This window comes from Neomonachus schauinslandi, chromosome 8, assembly GCF_002201575.2.
Source record: "Neomonachus schauinslandi chromosome 8, ASM220157v2, whole genome shotgun sequence".
Taxonomy (NCBI): Eukaryota; Metazoa; Chordata; class Mammalia; order Carnivora; family Phocidae; genus Neomonachus; species Neomonachus schauinslandi.
The window spans coordinates 15,555,771-15,568,684 of NC_058410.1; the positions used below are offsets into that span (position 1 = coordinate 15,555,771).

At 42.1% G+C, this 12,914-nt stretch overlaps 1 protein-coding gene across 1 annotated transcript in view; it reads right to left on the bottom strand.

Moving 5' to 3' along the window:
* The window catches only part of AKAP12 (A-kinase anchoring protein 12), a 94,586-nt gene that overhangs the window by 27,787 nt on the left and 53,885 nt on the right, over window positions 1-12,914 (bottom strand). The window lies entirely within an intron of this gene.

A 12,914-nucleotide genomic window follows, 5' to 3' on the forward strand; every position in this document is an offset into this window, starting at 1 on the left:
GATAGATAGATAGATAGATAGATAGATAGATAGATAGATAGATAGATGATAGATAAACTGATATACATCTGTGTTATTCAAATGTTATGGGGGGGTGCTAGGAAAATATCAAAAAAGATTCCTTACTGGAGCGATAATGGAAAAAAAGGTTGAGAAATACTACTTTCAATATAGATAAGCCTCATTTTGAAGAATCCTTTGAAAAAGATTTCTGGAAAGACAAGAATGCCCCTTTGTCATCAATTTTTCAGAAATGCATCCTAAGAAGAGAAGTATCCTCTTGTGTAATCACTATGATCATCTTTTCCTCACTTTACCAGAAGAGAAAGAAAGGATCTTAATTTGCCTGAATTCTTAACGAAAAGGAGTCAGGGAGTTGGGGTAGGGTGGGGGAAGAAGCCGAGGTAGACTCGAACAATGGCGGCGATCAGCCAGCCCAGCACCCTCCACATCTGTCTTCCTGAATCATGGTGTGAACCCCCAAGCAAGCCACATACACAACTTCAAGTATTAGAGTAGCCACATGAATATGAGTAAAAAAAAATTGAGGTTAATTTTGGGCGCCTGGGTGGCTCAGCTGGTTAAGCGACTGCCTTCGGCTCAGGTCATGATCCTGGAGTCCCTGGACTGAGTCCCGCATCGGGCTCCCTGCTCGGCAGGGAGTCTGCTTCTCCCTCTGACCCTCCCCCCTCTCATGTGCTTGCTCTCTCTCATTCTCTCTCTCTCAAATAAATAAATAAAATCTTTTAAAAAAAAATTGAGGTTAATTTTATTATGCTTTATTTAACCCAGTATTAACATAATGTTAGGGCAACATGGACTCAGTATAAAAAATGATTAATGAAAATGTTTTATTATATGTAATATATTATTACAATCTCTTTGTTGCACTAAGTCTTTGAAACCCAGGATGTAGCTTATTCACAAAGCACACCTCAAATAGGATTAGCAGAATTTCAAGTGCTAAATAGTGACATGTGGCCAGAGAACAGCTCTGAAACTTCAAACCTAACTGAACGTTCCCCCCCTCCTTTTTGTCTTTTTCTTTCTTTTTTTTAAAGTAGGCTCCATGCCCAACATGGGGCTTGAAACTCACGACCCTGAGATCATGACTCGCAAGCTCGACCTTTGAGCCAGCCAGATGCCCGGAACGTTCCCCTCTTTCTGCCACTTCGCAAATGACAATCCTATCCCTGCTTTTAATTTCCTAGCCTTCTAGATAGAAATTACCAAGATACCCAATCACAGAATCGCCCGCACTACCTCAGTGTCCAGTTTAGAGTTGACCCTTCCACTCTCCTAGAATTCTCCAGCATAAGCCCAAATCCTATAATAAGGTCCTCCCACCTCCCCATTACTGGGGCTCCCATGCAGGAATCTTCCATTGGTTTAGCACCTAAATAAACCTAACTTAGTTGGACTACAGATGAGTTCTTGGTGGCCTCTACATGGCAAGGAATAAAATTCCCATTGATTGATTTAATTGGTACACCTGTCTTTTCCATTGTCTCTTAATTTGTTAATATATTTGAATTAATATGTTTAAATATATTATTTTTTCCACCAACTTTTATAGTACTCATATACAACAATAAAGTGCTTTAAATGATTTTTACTTAAAAGGTCATCCTATGAGTATATTTAGATCGGCTTAAAAAATAATTACAAAGCAAAAGTCGACACTTGCAGAAGTAATATATTTAAGCTATAGTCACATGAATTACAATTTACTTGCAAACATGAATTACAATTTACTTGCAAAGATGACTTTTTCTACAAATCTAGAGGGTGATAGTTAAAAGCATATAATTTTTAAAAAGTCAATGTAAAATTTACTGTCGAGATAAAGAGTAAATTCTGCATGACAGCATATTTATCTTTTACTCCCTCCAGAAAACATACTCATGGATCATCAAGACTGAATGGATACACTCCACGGTCAGAGAAAAACAGAAAAGGTAAGAAATTTTCAATGGCAACTGGTTCGAGCACCTCAACAAACCTGCATCCTAGACTAACAGTGGAGAAAGTGACTCCATTTATGCTATAGAAATCTCTAAAAGCCTCAGTGGACCTAAAGCAAGTAGATTTAGGTTAAAAGAGCCAAGACACGGATGAATGGATGAACAAAATGTGATATATACAAACAATGGATTACTCCTCTGCCTAACAATGGATAGTAATCCTGTCACATTATTACAACTCAGACAAACCCTCAAGACATGAAACAGTGAAATAAGCCATTCACAGAAGGGTAGATCCCTCCTATATGATCAGACAAACCCTCAAGACATGAAACAGTGAAATAAGCCATTCACAGAAGGGTAGATCCCTCCTATATGAGGTACCACAATTTTAAAAATCTTATTAAAAAAGAAAAAAAGACCCTCAGCTCCCCCTCCCACAGTCTGTATAGCCAGACCCTCTTCACTCACCTGTCCCAGAGATGACAGGAGTGAAACTGGTCTCCAGGCCAGGGAAGTGGAAAGTGGGGGGAGCAGAGATTCAAAGACACGAAGTGCACCATCATGAAAAACAAGAGGAGTTTATGCACCCCACTCCCAGACTCTCTCCCTCACTAGGCTCCAGAAATGAGCCCGAACACTCCCAGGAAACAAGAGTGTTCTTGGGGGAATCTGACCAGCCCAAGAAAAGACATGTTAAGATCGATCAGATCACCATCGAGGAATGGCCACGTTGCCCCAGTAACATAAATCCCAACCAACTTTTATTTATTATTATTATTTATTTATTTTAGAGAGTGGGAAAGGAGAGAGAGAGAGCAAACACGAGCAGGGGAGTGGAGCAGAGGGAAAGGGAAACAGAGAATCTTAAGCAGCCTGTATGCCCAGCGTGAAGTCTGATTCGGGGCTTGATCTTATGACCCTGAGATTGTGACCTGAGCCAAAATCCAGAGCCGGACGCTTAACTGACTGAACCACCCAGGTGCGCCCCCCCCCCCAATTTTTAAATATGACAAACCAGCTCCCAAATCAGATATGTAACGAAAACACCTATTAGGAAAGACAAAAAAGCAATTTGGAAGAGACGGAGGCAATGCAGGGAAAGAAAACTTCAAATCAATCCTCAGAAAGATAATGCAGCCAAGGGTGCCTGGGTGGCTCAGTTGGTTAAGCGACTGCCTTCGGCTCAGGTCATGATCCTGGAGTCCCGGGATCGAGTCCCGCATCGGGCTCCCTGCTCGGCGGGGAGTCTGCTTCTCCCTCTGACCCTCCCCCCTCTCATGTGCTCTCTCTCATTCTCTCTCTCTGAAATGAATAAATAAAATCTTTAAAAAAAAAAAAAGAAAGATAATGCAGCCAAGGAAAAAACAGGATACTTCAACAATGAATGTTTAGGAAAAAAACTCAGTTCTTAGAAATTAAAAATAAGATAACAAAACAAAATCTAGTCTTTAGGATATTTTCCCAGAAAATAGAGCCAAATACAAAGAGATAAATAATAGAGGAAAAAAGTTTTAAAGAGGGCCTTTCTCAAAGGTCTAAAATCTGAGTAATAGTAATTCCAAACAGAGAACAAAGAAAAAGAGGGGAATGGATGAAATAATTTCCCAGAAGTGAAGGGTTTCTCGACTTAAAGAACCCAGCATGTGATAAATGGAATCACAAGGAGACCCATCACTAAGATTTTCAGAACATTTTTAGGACAGAAAGGACACTATTAAGCCATCCAAGGGATTAAAAAGCAGGTCAGCATCAGATTCTGACAGTGATACGTGTATCAAGACGACACAGAAAATCCTAATGCATTTGAGTAATGAATGGAAAAATTAACACAACTGGTAGGTGTTTAAGGCCAAAATTTGACACACACGAGGAAAATGTTGCTCTTTTGTAAAAAGTTCATTCACTGAGCTTAGAAAATGCGGCCACTGACTGAGGGCTCCGCAGGAAGCTACTAATGTGGAAACTAAAGCATCCTCCATTTATTTGTGACAGGCAATTATTTGCAAAGTGGAGATTATCTTACTCTGATCTTTAACTACTGGATCCCATTATGTAGGCTGTGTGCTGAGGATCCTGATGAGTGAATACCAAGAGAGCGACTGTAATTCCAACATAAGAAATAACGTATCAAAGTATATTGACATTTTCTTCACGCTACTCGGCTTTGGCTCATTTAGCAACATCCTTGATAAGGAGACACTCCTTTATATGCTTCTCCATCAATGTACTTATCTCCTCTCTAAGCCATTCTTTCAATACATAATACTTGGTGGAAAGCCAACTACGTTCTCACGTGCTCTGAAGAGTTGGAGAAATTAAACGATTCGTAAAAGGCGGGAATATTGAAATTGAAACCCAGTTATGCTTGGCAGGCTTCCAGCAAGCACATTCATACTCAAAATATATAATAAGCCCCGGGCATTTCTCTTTAAATGGGAGACGGCTTATTTTCTCTGGCAATGTTTTGCCTAGAGAAGAAAAGATTAAAGGAAAAGACAGGATAAATGTTTTCAAATACTTAAAGGGCCACCATGTGGAAAAGGGAGGTGAGTTTGTTCTATACAGTTCCAGAAGGCAGCACAGCTAGGGGGAGGCATGTTCTCCCTGAGGTGGAGTAACTGGTTTCCTGTTATGGAGAAACTCCCTAAATCTGTGTTTGAGCAGAAGAGCCTCCAGAATGGGGGCCAGAGCCTGGTCCAGACCACCTCTAAGTTCCCTTCCACCAAAGCCACTAAACCGGACTTTGCAGTCTGTCAATCATGCAGACAGGTGTTCCGGGCTGAACTGTGTCCTCTCCAAATTCAGATGTTGAAGGCCCTAACCCCCAGCACATCAGAGTGTGCTTGTATTCGGAGAGGGGATCAAGTTAAAGAGACCGTTATGGTGGGTTGGGTCAAATCCAACCTGACAGGTATCTTTATTTTCTTTTTCTTTCTTTCTTTTTAAGATTCTATTTATTTATTTATTTGACAGAGAGAGAGAGTACAAGCAGGGGAAGCAGCAAAGGGAGAAGGAGAAGCAGGCTCCCCACCGAGCAGGGAGCCTGACTCAGGGCTCAATCCCAGGACCCCGGGATCATGACCTGAGCCAAAGGCAGACACCCAGATATCTGAGCCACCCAGGCGCCCCCCCTTTTTTTTTAAATGACAGGTATCCTTAAAAAAGGAGATTGAGACACACAGACGCCAGTGGTATGCACATATACGGGAATGACCGGACACAGTCAACAGGTGGCCATCCCAAGCCAAGGAGAGGCCTCAGAGAAAGTACACCTGCTGACACCTTGAACTTGGGACTCTGCAGCCTCCAGAATTGGGAAGAAATAAATTTCTGTTGTATAAGCCACCTGTTCTGTGGTATTTTATTATGGCAGCTCTAGCAAACTAATACAGCAGGGTGACCGCCCTGTGCTTTGTTTGTCATTCTAAACACTGCAGGCTCAGACATGTGAAAGTAACCAGTCCATTCAATTAATCACATCTTGCCTATAACTACTCACACTGTCCTGACACGTTCACTACAAAAGCAGTTCGTAAAAATTCAAACTGTGGAAAAGCTACATTCAAAAAAAAATAAAAATAAAAAAATAACCAGCTGAGATACCTTGAAACTAATGATTTGGGGGGAAATATACCTTTTATGAAGACTTATACTACTCTAAATAAATGACGAATGAGGAAAAAGGAAAAAAATTCAACGTGTGGTACTCAGGAAAAAGACTCAACTGATAGGCTAAAAATAAGGCAGAATTTAAACCCAGAGACTACATCCTCTGTAAGTTACCTAAGCACCATTATTTATATAACATAGGGACATTGTGCTCTAGAACATACCATTGTTGGAACCATTTGGGGGTTGCTACATTAGGTGAAACTAGATTTTTTTAAAAATTTATAATCTTACCCAACCTGGGGCTCAAACTCATGACCCTGAAATCAAGAGTCCCATGCTCCTCCAACTGAGCCAGCCAGGTGAACCTAAATTGGAACTGTTTTAAGGATGAGTCAGTCTAAGATCGAAAGGACTGTCAAATAAATGCAATAGCTAAAAAAATTTAATGTTTCCATTATGGCTTAGTCACAATTAAAGAACCAGTAACCTGACACCACTTCAGTCCCTCCAAGGAAAGGGTCTGAAGCTTGGTACATAACGCAGACCAGCCTATAAGACCATCTCACCCGCGTGCCTTCTCACGTGGGCCAGAACACTCACCCTGCTCAGTGGACTGGGAGAGCCTCGAAACTATAGCTACTTATAGGTGAGTCTTCGAAGTAACTCAAGGCTGAATGACAGTCTTCAGGGCAAAAAGAAATGGCATTTACCCATATCTGTCACTGAATGGGACCCATAACCAATCTTATTACATAATTTCAATCTCCCATACAGGGGGAGAGCTATGTTACCTTGTAGCCACATTTATGAAACTACTTAGCTTTCTTTCTTACCTAAATGATTATCTACTGAGACATTCTTGAATAAATGTTCCCTCTTGAACTTCTCATTAAATTAAAACTTTAAATCTAGAAGATGATTTTTTTCTAAAGACTTTTATTTTTAAGTAATCTCTACACCAAACATGGGACTCACACTTACAACCCCGAGATCAAGAGTCGCATGCTCCACCCACTGAGGCAGCCAGGCGCCCCAAATCTAGAAGATGACTTCTGAGATCAGACTAGAAAGAAAAAGTGTTTTTACAAAAAGGCATAATGAAATTACCGTGTAGATTCTCACCTACCCAAGGCCACTGGGGTGTCTTCAACAGCTAACCCATCATTAGCATCATAGTGCAAACCCACCAGCAATACTGATGTTACTCAGTCCCAGAATTTCAGAGATGACTGAGGATGCTCATTGTACAAATGAAAACTGATGGTCAGCGAGATAAAGGGATAGATTCAATTCAAGGGCACACAAAGAAATAGTGACTAGAGCAGCCTTACCCGTGGTTTTGTCCCCGAGAATGAACTAAAAGGGACGGAGGACCAGAAGTCCTTATTTCCTCATACCCCCACCATTTATCAAGTTAGAAGGAAAAATAAAGGTTCTTTGGACTGCCAGACTTGAATATAGTTCGAGGGAGAAATTCTTCTCTGTATAGGTTGGCTGTTAATTACTAAAAAATAAATCTGGTTCTTTAAAGATGAAAGCAGTAGTTATTTGTTACCAGAAATTTGTCAATGACATAAGTAATTTCAGAGAGGAATGCTACAAACATTCCCGCTGGAGGAATGAATAAAAACCGGTTCCCAGAAACTGCAAAGCACAGTACTCCTGCCGATGTTCAAGGGTTATTTTGTGAGTGTTTCCCCTAGTTTTCAAAACATTACAAAACAGGATACAGCTTGAGAACATGTCATGCAATAATATTGTATTCGAAAAACCAAAGCGGGGGTGGGGGTGGGGCTCTTTGTGGTTTGAGCACTCACACTGGATAGCATTCCTGAGCAGGCAGGGTCTGACCTCACCTTTCCAGGCAACACCTGCATAACCTATAGTAAGTATAGTAAGCACCTGTGACAGCACAGCATGGTGTGCGGAGAAGGATCCAGCTTTGAGAGTGCTAATGCACCAAAGGAAAGGGGGCGGGTAAAATCTACAAAGCTGTGGTATTTATGCGCAGCAAATGATACGAAGGTGAAAAGCCAACAGATGCCCTTCTCCCATGAGCAGAAAGGTCATATTGTTAACTCTAGCTCTTCATTTATTTAAGGATTTCTTAAGCACTTACTAGGTGTCGGACACAAGGTTTAGCCTCGGGGGACTCAGCACGGAAGCATCTGACAGACCTCCCACGTCAGCCCAAGAAATCTCTGCCCTCGTGGCCCCTTTATTTTAGCAGAGCTGGAGGTAAGAGACAGACATGAACCACGCCGCGTGTTGACAAACGATGTGGGGAAAAAAATAAAGGAGGAATGGAGGGTAGTCATCTGAGCAACAGGCATGCATGTTTTCATGAGAATAAAATAACAAGGTACCAATTATGTCACCAATTAAAATAGAGAAGCGATTGAATCGTGGATTTCTTTACAGCTGAGAGAGCAACCTCTCACAGAAGAACATGTATTGGGGGCGGGGGGAGGTCATCTTCTAACAGAGACACGGAAAGGATCTTAAGTACTCACTGTCCGGATAAAGGTATTAGATGATCAAAAAGCGACTAACTACTAGTCACTCCAGAATGGATTTTCTGTAAGGTAACAAGGTCCACAGGGAGTGTTGCGATCATTTGGCAGTAAATAACCTTTTGGTCTTTCCATATCCCAAAGGCACTAAACACCAGAATCTGGTAGGTTTCAAACAGCAAATTTAATAAAAGCTAAGACAGTGACATTAAGCACAATGAGGAAAATGAAATTCTCCCATAATGTTGCAAATGAAGCTTCTAGATAGCTGAGCAAGGCATACTCCATTTTTGTTACTGTATCTGGGGGATAGTATCCAGATGTAGAAAAAGTAGAATCCTGCAGAATGTAAGAAACACATTCTCTAAAAGACTTCTGTTTTAAGTGACAACATTTGGGGGTTTTCCTGTTTTTAAATTTTTCTTGGGATCTGAGAGGGTTTTTCCCAGGATTGCCTCCCATTTGCAGCAGTGACCCTCCTCATCATTTTCTAAAAAGATTTTTTTTTTTTTTAAGAGAGAGAGAAAGAGAGAGTGGGGGTGGGGCAAAGGGAGAGGGAGAGAGAGAATCTCAAGCAGACTTCCTGCTGGGAACGGGGAGTCCCATGTAAGGCTCGATCTCAGGACCCTGAGAACATGGCCTGAGCCAAAATCAAAAGTTGGACGCTTAACGGACAGAACCACCCAGGTGCCCTCCTCCTCACCATTCTGATCAGCATAACAAAGCCTATCTGCCTGGTTAGCTGACTGCTACTTTTAATGCAGTTGGCCCCAGAGTGGCAAATGCCAAGGGTAGAGAGCACCACAACCACTCCATTGCTGCTGGGGTAAATGTCCTCACACTCTGGGTATGCAAATTATATAAAGCACATGCGAACAAAAATTTAAAAACCAAGGAAATGACTCTTGTTTGTTCATACAAACAGTATGACCTAGGGAGATGAGGAATCATGGCGTTCACCTGCTTTATAACGTCTGCTGTATCTACTTTGCAGAAAGGCAAATCTCAAAAAGAAACAAACTGCCTTGTAAATGATAAATTCAAATTATTAAGATCGGAGACAATCACTTGTGTATTTGCACATGGCAGAGTTGAGTAGGCACTTTAATAAAAAAAAATATATTATCCAGGGGCGCCTGGGTGGCTCAGTCGGTTAAGCGTCTGCCTTCAGCTCAGGTCATGATCTCAGGGTCCTGGGATCCAGCTCCCATCAGGCTCCCTGCTCAGCGGGGAGTCTGCTTCTCCCCCTCCACTCCCCCTGCTTGTATGTGCTCTCTCTCTCTCTCTGTCTGTCAAATAAATAAATAAATAAATAAATAAATAAAACCTTTAAAAATATATACTATCCAAATAAAGAAGGTCTTAAATTTTTTTATTTGGTAATATTGAATTTTCCCATCTGTTTGGGGGGGGAAATGCACACAACAGATACTAAAGTTAAATTTTTTTATTAATCTGAGTTTTTAATTTGCAAAAGTTTTAAATATAGAATTGGAACTGGATCCACATGTAATGTTTTAAAAATCATTTGTGTTGAGGCATTTAACTCACAGAAAATCCAGGGGCCACAGACTATAGAAAAATGACAGGGATGGAGGGGGCTTTTTTTAAACCTTTCAACAAAAGCAGACTTTCCACAAAACTAATGGCACTTGCATGACCCCTGTGAATACTGAAAATAGCGTGGCATGAAAGAACTTTCGAGTTGGGAGAAGGCTGCTGTTGGACAGAAGCAGTTTTAATAAACGGTAAATCACCTTTTTTTTTTTTTAAAGATTTTATTTATTTATTTGAGACAGAGAGAATGAGAGACAGAGAGCATGAGAGGGAGGAGGGTCAGAGGGAGAAGCAGACTCCCTGCCGAGCAGGGAGCCCGATGCGGGACTCGATCCCGGGACTCCAGGATCATGACCTGAGCCGAAGGCAGTCGCTTAACCAACTGAGCCACCCAGGCGCCCACGGTAAATCACCTTAAAAAATTCAGAAGGACAAAATCTCCGAGGCTAAAGTAATTTACTGTGAATTTTTTTCATTTTTTCGTTTTTCTTTTTTTTTTTTTAAAGATTTTATTTATTTATTCATGAGAGACAGAGAGAGAGAGAGAGAGAGAAGCAGAGGGAGAAGCAGGCTCCCAAGGAGCAGGGAGCCCGATGCGGGACTCGATCCCAGGACCCTGGGATCATGACCTGAGCCGAAGGCAGACGCTTAACCGTCTGAGCCACCCAGGTGCCCATTTTTTAATTTTTTAAAAAAGATTTCATTATTTGTCAGAGAGAGAGAGGGAGCAGCAGACAGAAGGAGAAGCAGGCTTCCTGCTGAGCAAGGAGCCGGATGTGGGACTCGATCCCAAGACCCTGAGATCATGACCTGAGCCGAAGGCAGACACTTAACCAACTGAGCCACCCAGGGGTCCCATTTTTTTTTTTTCAATAATTATTTGTTCTCAACCCTGATTGTGTACCTTCTAAAAGATGGCCCATGGAATTATATAATCTTCAAGTCCTCTCCAAAATTGCCGTATACATTTCTAACACTGATGCACAGATTAGAAGATGTTTATTTAGGAGGCAGTTCCTATCTTCTGTCATTTGAGGAAAGTTTATAAGGAAACAGGATTCCATTTTCATTATAGGAAGAGGATTGGTTCTGAATTACCAGTATGTCTGGTTTCAGAAAGAAAGCAAACAAGTCAAGTTCGGAAAATATTTTCATATCTGGCTTTGTCTAAATATAGTCAGCCACTTTAAATTAAAAACCCTCCAGCAGGAATGCCCCTCGTTCATAGTTTTCTCACATGAACTGATCCACGTATGGCAGGACCAAATCCCACAGTTGGTCAATCCTCCTAGGGAAGAAGATGGGTCAGATCTATTCTTACTGATGTGGACAGTAGTAGAAACCAAGGTCCCCGCAATCCTACGATTAAGTGTTACATACTAAATTATGCCTTTGTTTATACATCCTAGTAAGCTTCTATGTAGAAGGAAATTCTAGAAATAACCATAAAATCTAACCATAGGCTATTACTGTAGTCAAAAGAAAAGCATGAAAAGGGGCGCCTGGGTGGCTGAGTTGGTTGAGCATCCAACTCTTGGTTTCACCTCAGGTCATGACCTCAGGGTCATGGGACTGAGCCTCTGTGTCGGGCTCCACACTCAGTGGGAGTCAGCTTGGATATTCTCTCCCTCTGCCCCTTCCCCCCACTCTCTCTTTCTCTCAAATAAATAAATAAATCTTAAAAAAAAAGGGGGGGGGCATGAAAAAGTATCCATGTTTACAATGCCAGGCAGGCAAAAAAAAAGGCAGAAGAAAAAACAAGTGTACCAAGCTTATTACAGATGCTAATAAGCCAATGGATTAATAGTTCTGCCTAAAAGCTCACCCTAAAGGCAGGGCCTGGGGTGGAGACCTCTGCAGCCCTAGGACACCCACCAGTCTTTTCCTAGGTGACAAGGCCTTTTCAGGATCTTCTGAAGGACAAGGTATATTAACTACCACTCTTTTTGCAAGAAATCTTTGCTATTTGCTCAGAGCCCCAAGGCCACGATCAGAAGCCTGGGTCAGCTCAGGGAGACCATGGAATAATCATCTGCTAAGGCCTGTCCTTTCTCCTGCTCTACCTTCTCTTCTCGATCACATATATCAGCATCATAGAGGAAGCCTGCCTGACCCAGGGGCTCCCTTGATGGCATACGTCAGTGATCCCACATTGCTACCAAATACTTGCTTTCACAGCCCTGTTACTGAGCACACTTGCCTCTCTGGGTGTTCATTCTACTCTTTGCTCAGAGGACGCTGTGCCAGGTAATCTGCTGACCTGGGTTTGAAATCTTGACACCGATATTACCTACCTCATTAAAGACCATAATGCACAAAAGGCAGAGTTCCAGGACCCACAGTAAAAACTTGCAAGGTGTTGGCTGTTATTACTCTCCTCACTTTGGCCCCCGTCCCTTGTCAACAAATCTAACCCTTATCTCCCCCAGTCCCCAGATCTTACCCACGCTCTGACCTCAAATGGTTGCACCACCAGAACTCAGAGCAGCTCTCATTTCTTGCAAATTCATTTGATACCGACCATGTTACCCTGTCTTAACCTTTCCCTTTATCTTGTGTATCCTTCTATAGACCCGCTTCCTCTCCCCTGCAATGGGTAAGCGGTGGGCTGTTTGTCAGTCTGTTCATCTTCCCTGCAGCACTGAGCACAGTGGCTTGGCCAGAGAAGGCTCCAGACCTGCTGTGGCTTGACTGGATTCAAAAGTTGCCATGGGAAGGACAAAGCATGGGACTTTGGAATTTGAGTTGGGGCCATTCCAATTCTTTTGGTGGAGATGATTTGAAACTTTCACACTAGGTCATGCAAATCCTCCCTTCTGTGAGACTGTATATATTTCTAACTTTATATTGTGCCTGTGGTGTTATATATAAAGATCAGTCTTCCCACTAACTTCAAAAGCAGCTCGCGGCTTGAAGCAGCTCCATGGGGGCATTGAACAAGAAGAGAAACAGGTTCCACATGTTAGAGGAGTCTCATTTAACCAAGGCAATGGCCAGTCTCCTCTCCTGGGACTTTCCCCTTCATTTGTCTTAATTCACATTGCTTGGAAGACTCACTTCACTCCATGCCAAATCATCATTTTTATGCATCCTCGATAGTGGTTGTTAAATTACTCCTCTGTTTATGATTGAATGGAATGATGAAACAAGAACTCGAGAGCAGAGGACGTTTCTTCTTCAACTCGGGGCGCTTCGATTGAGGCCTACCGGCCAAGGTGCCTGCTTCTGACCCGAAGGTGTGGTCCCTGCGACCTCACGTGGGCTG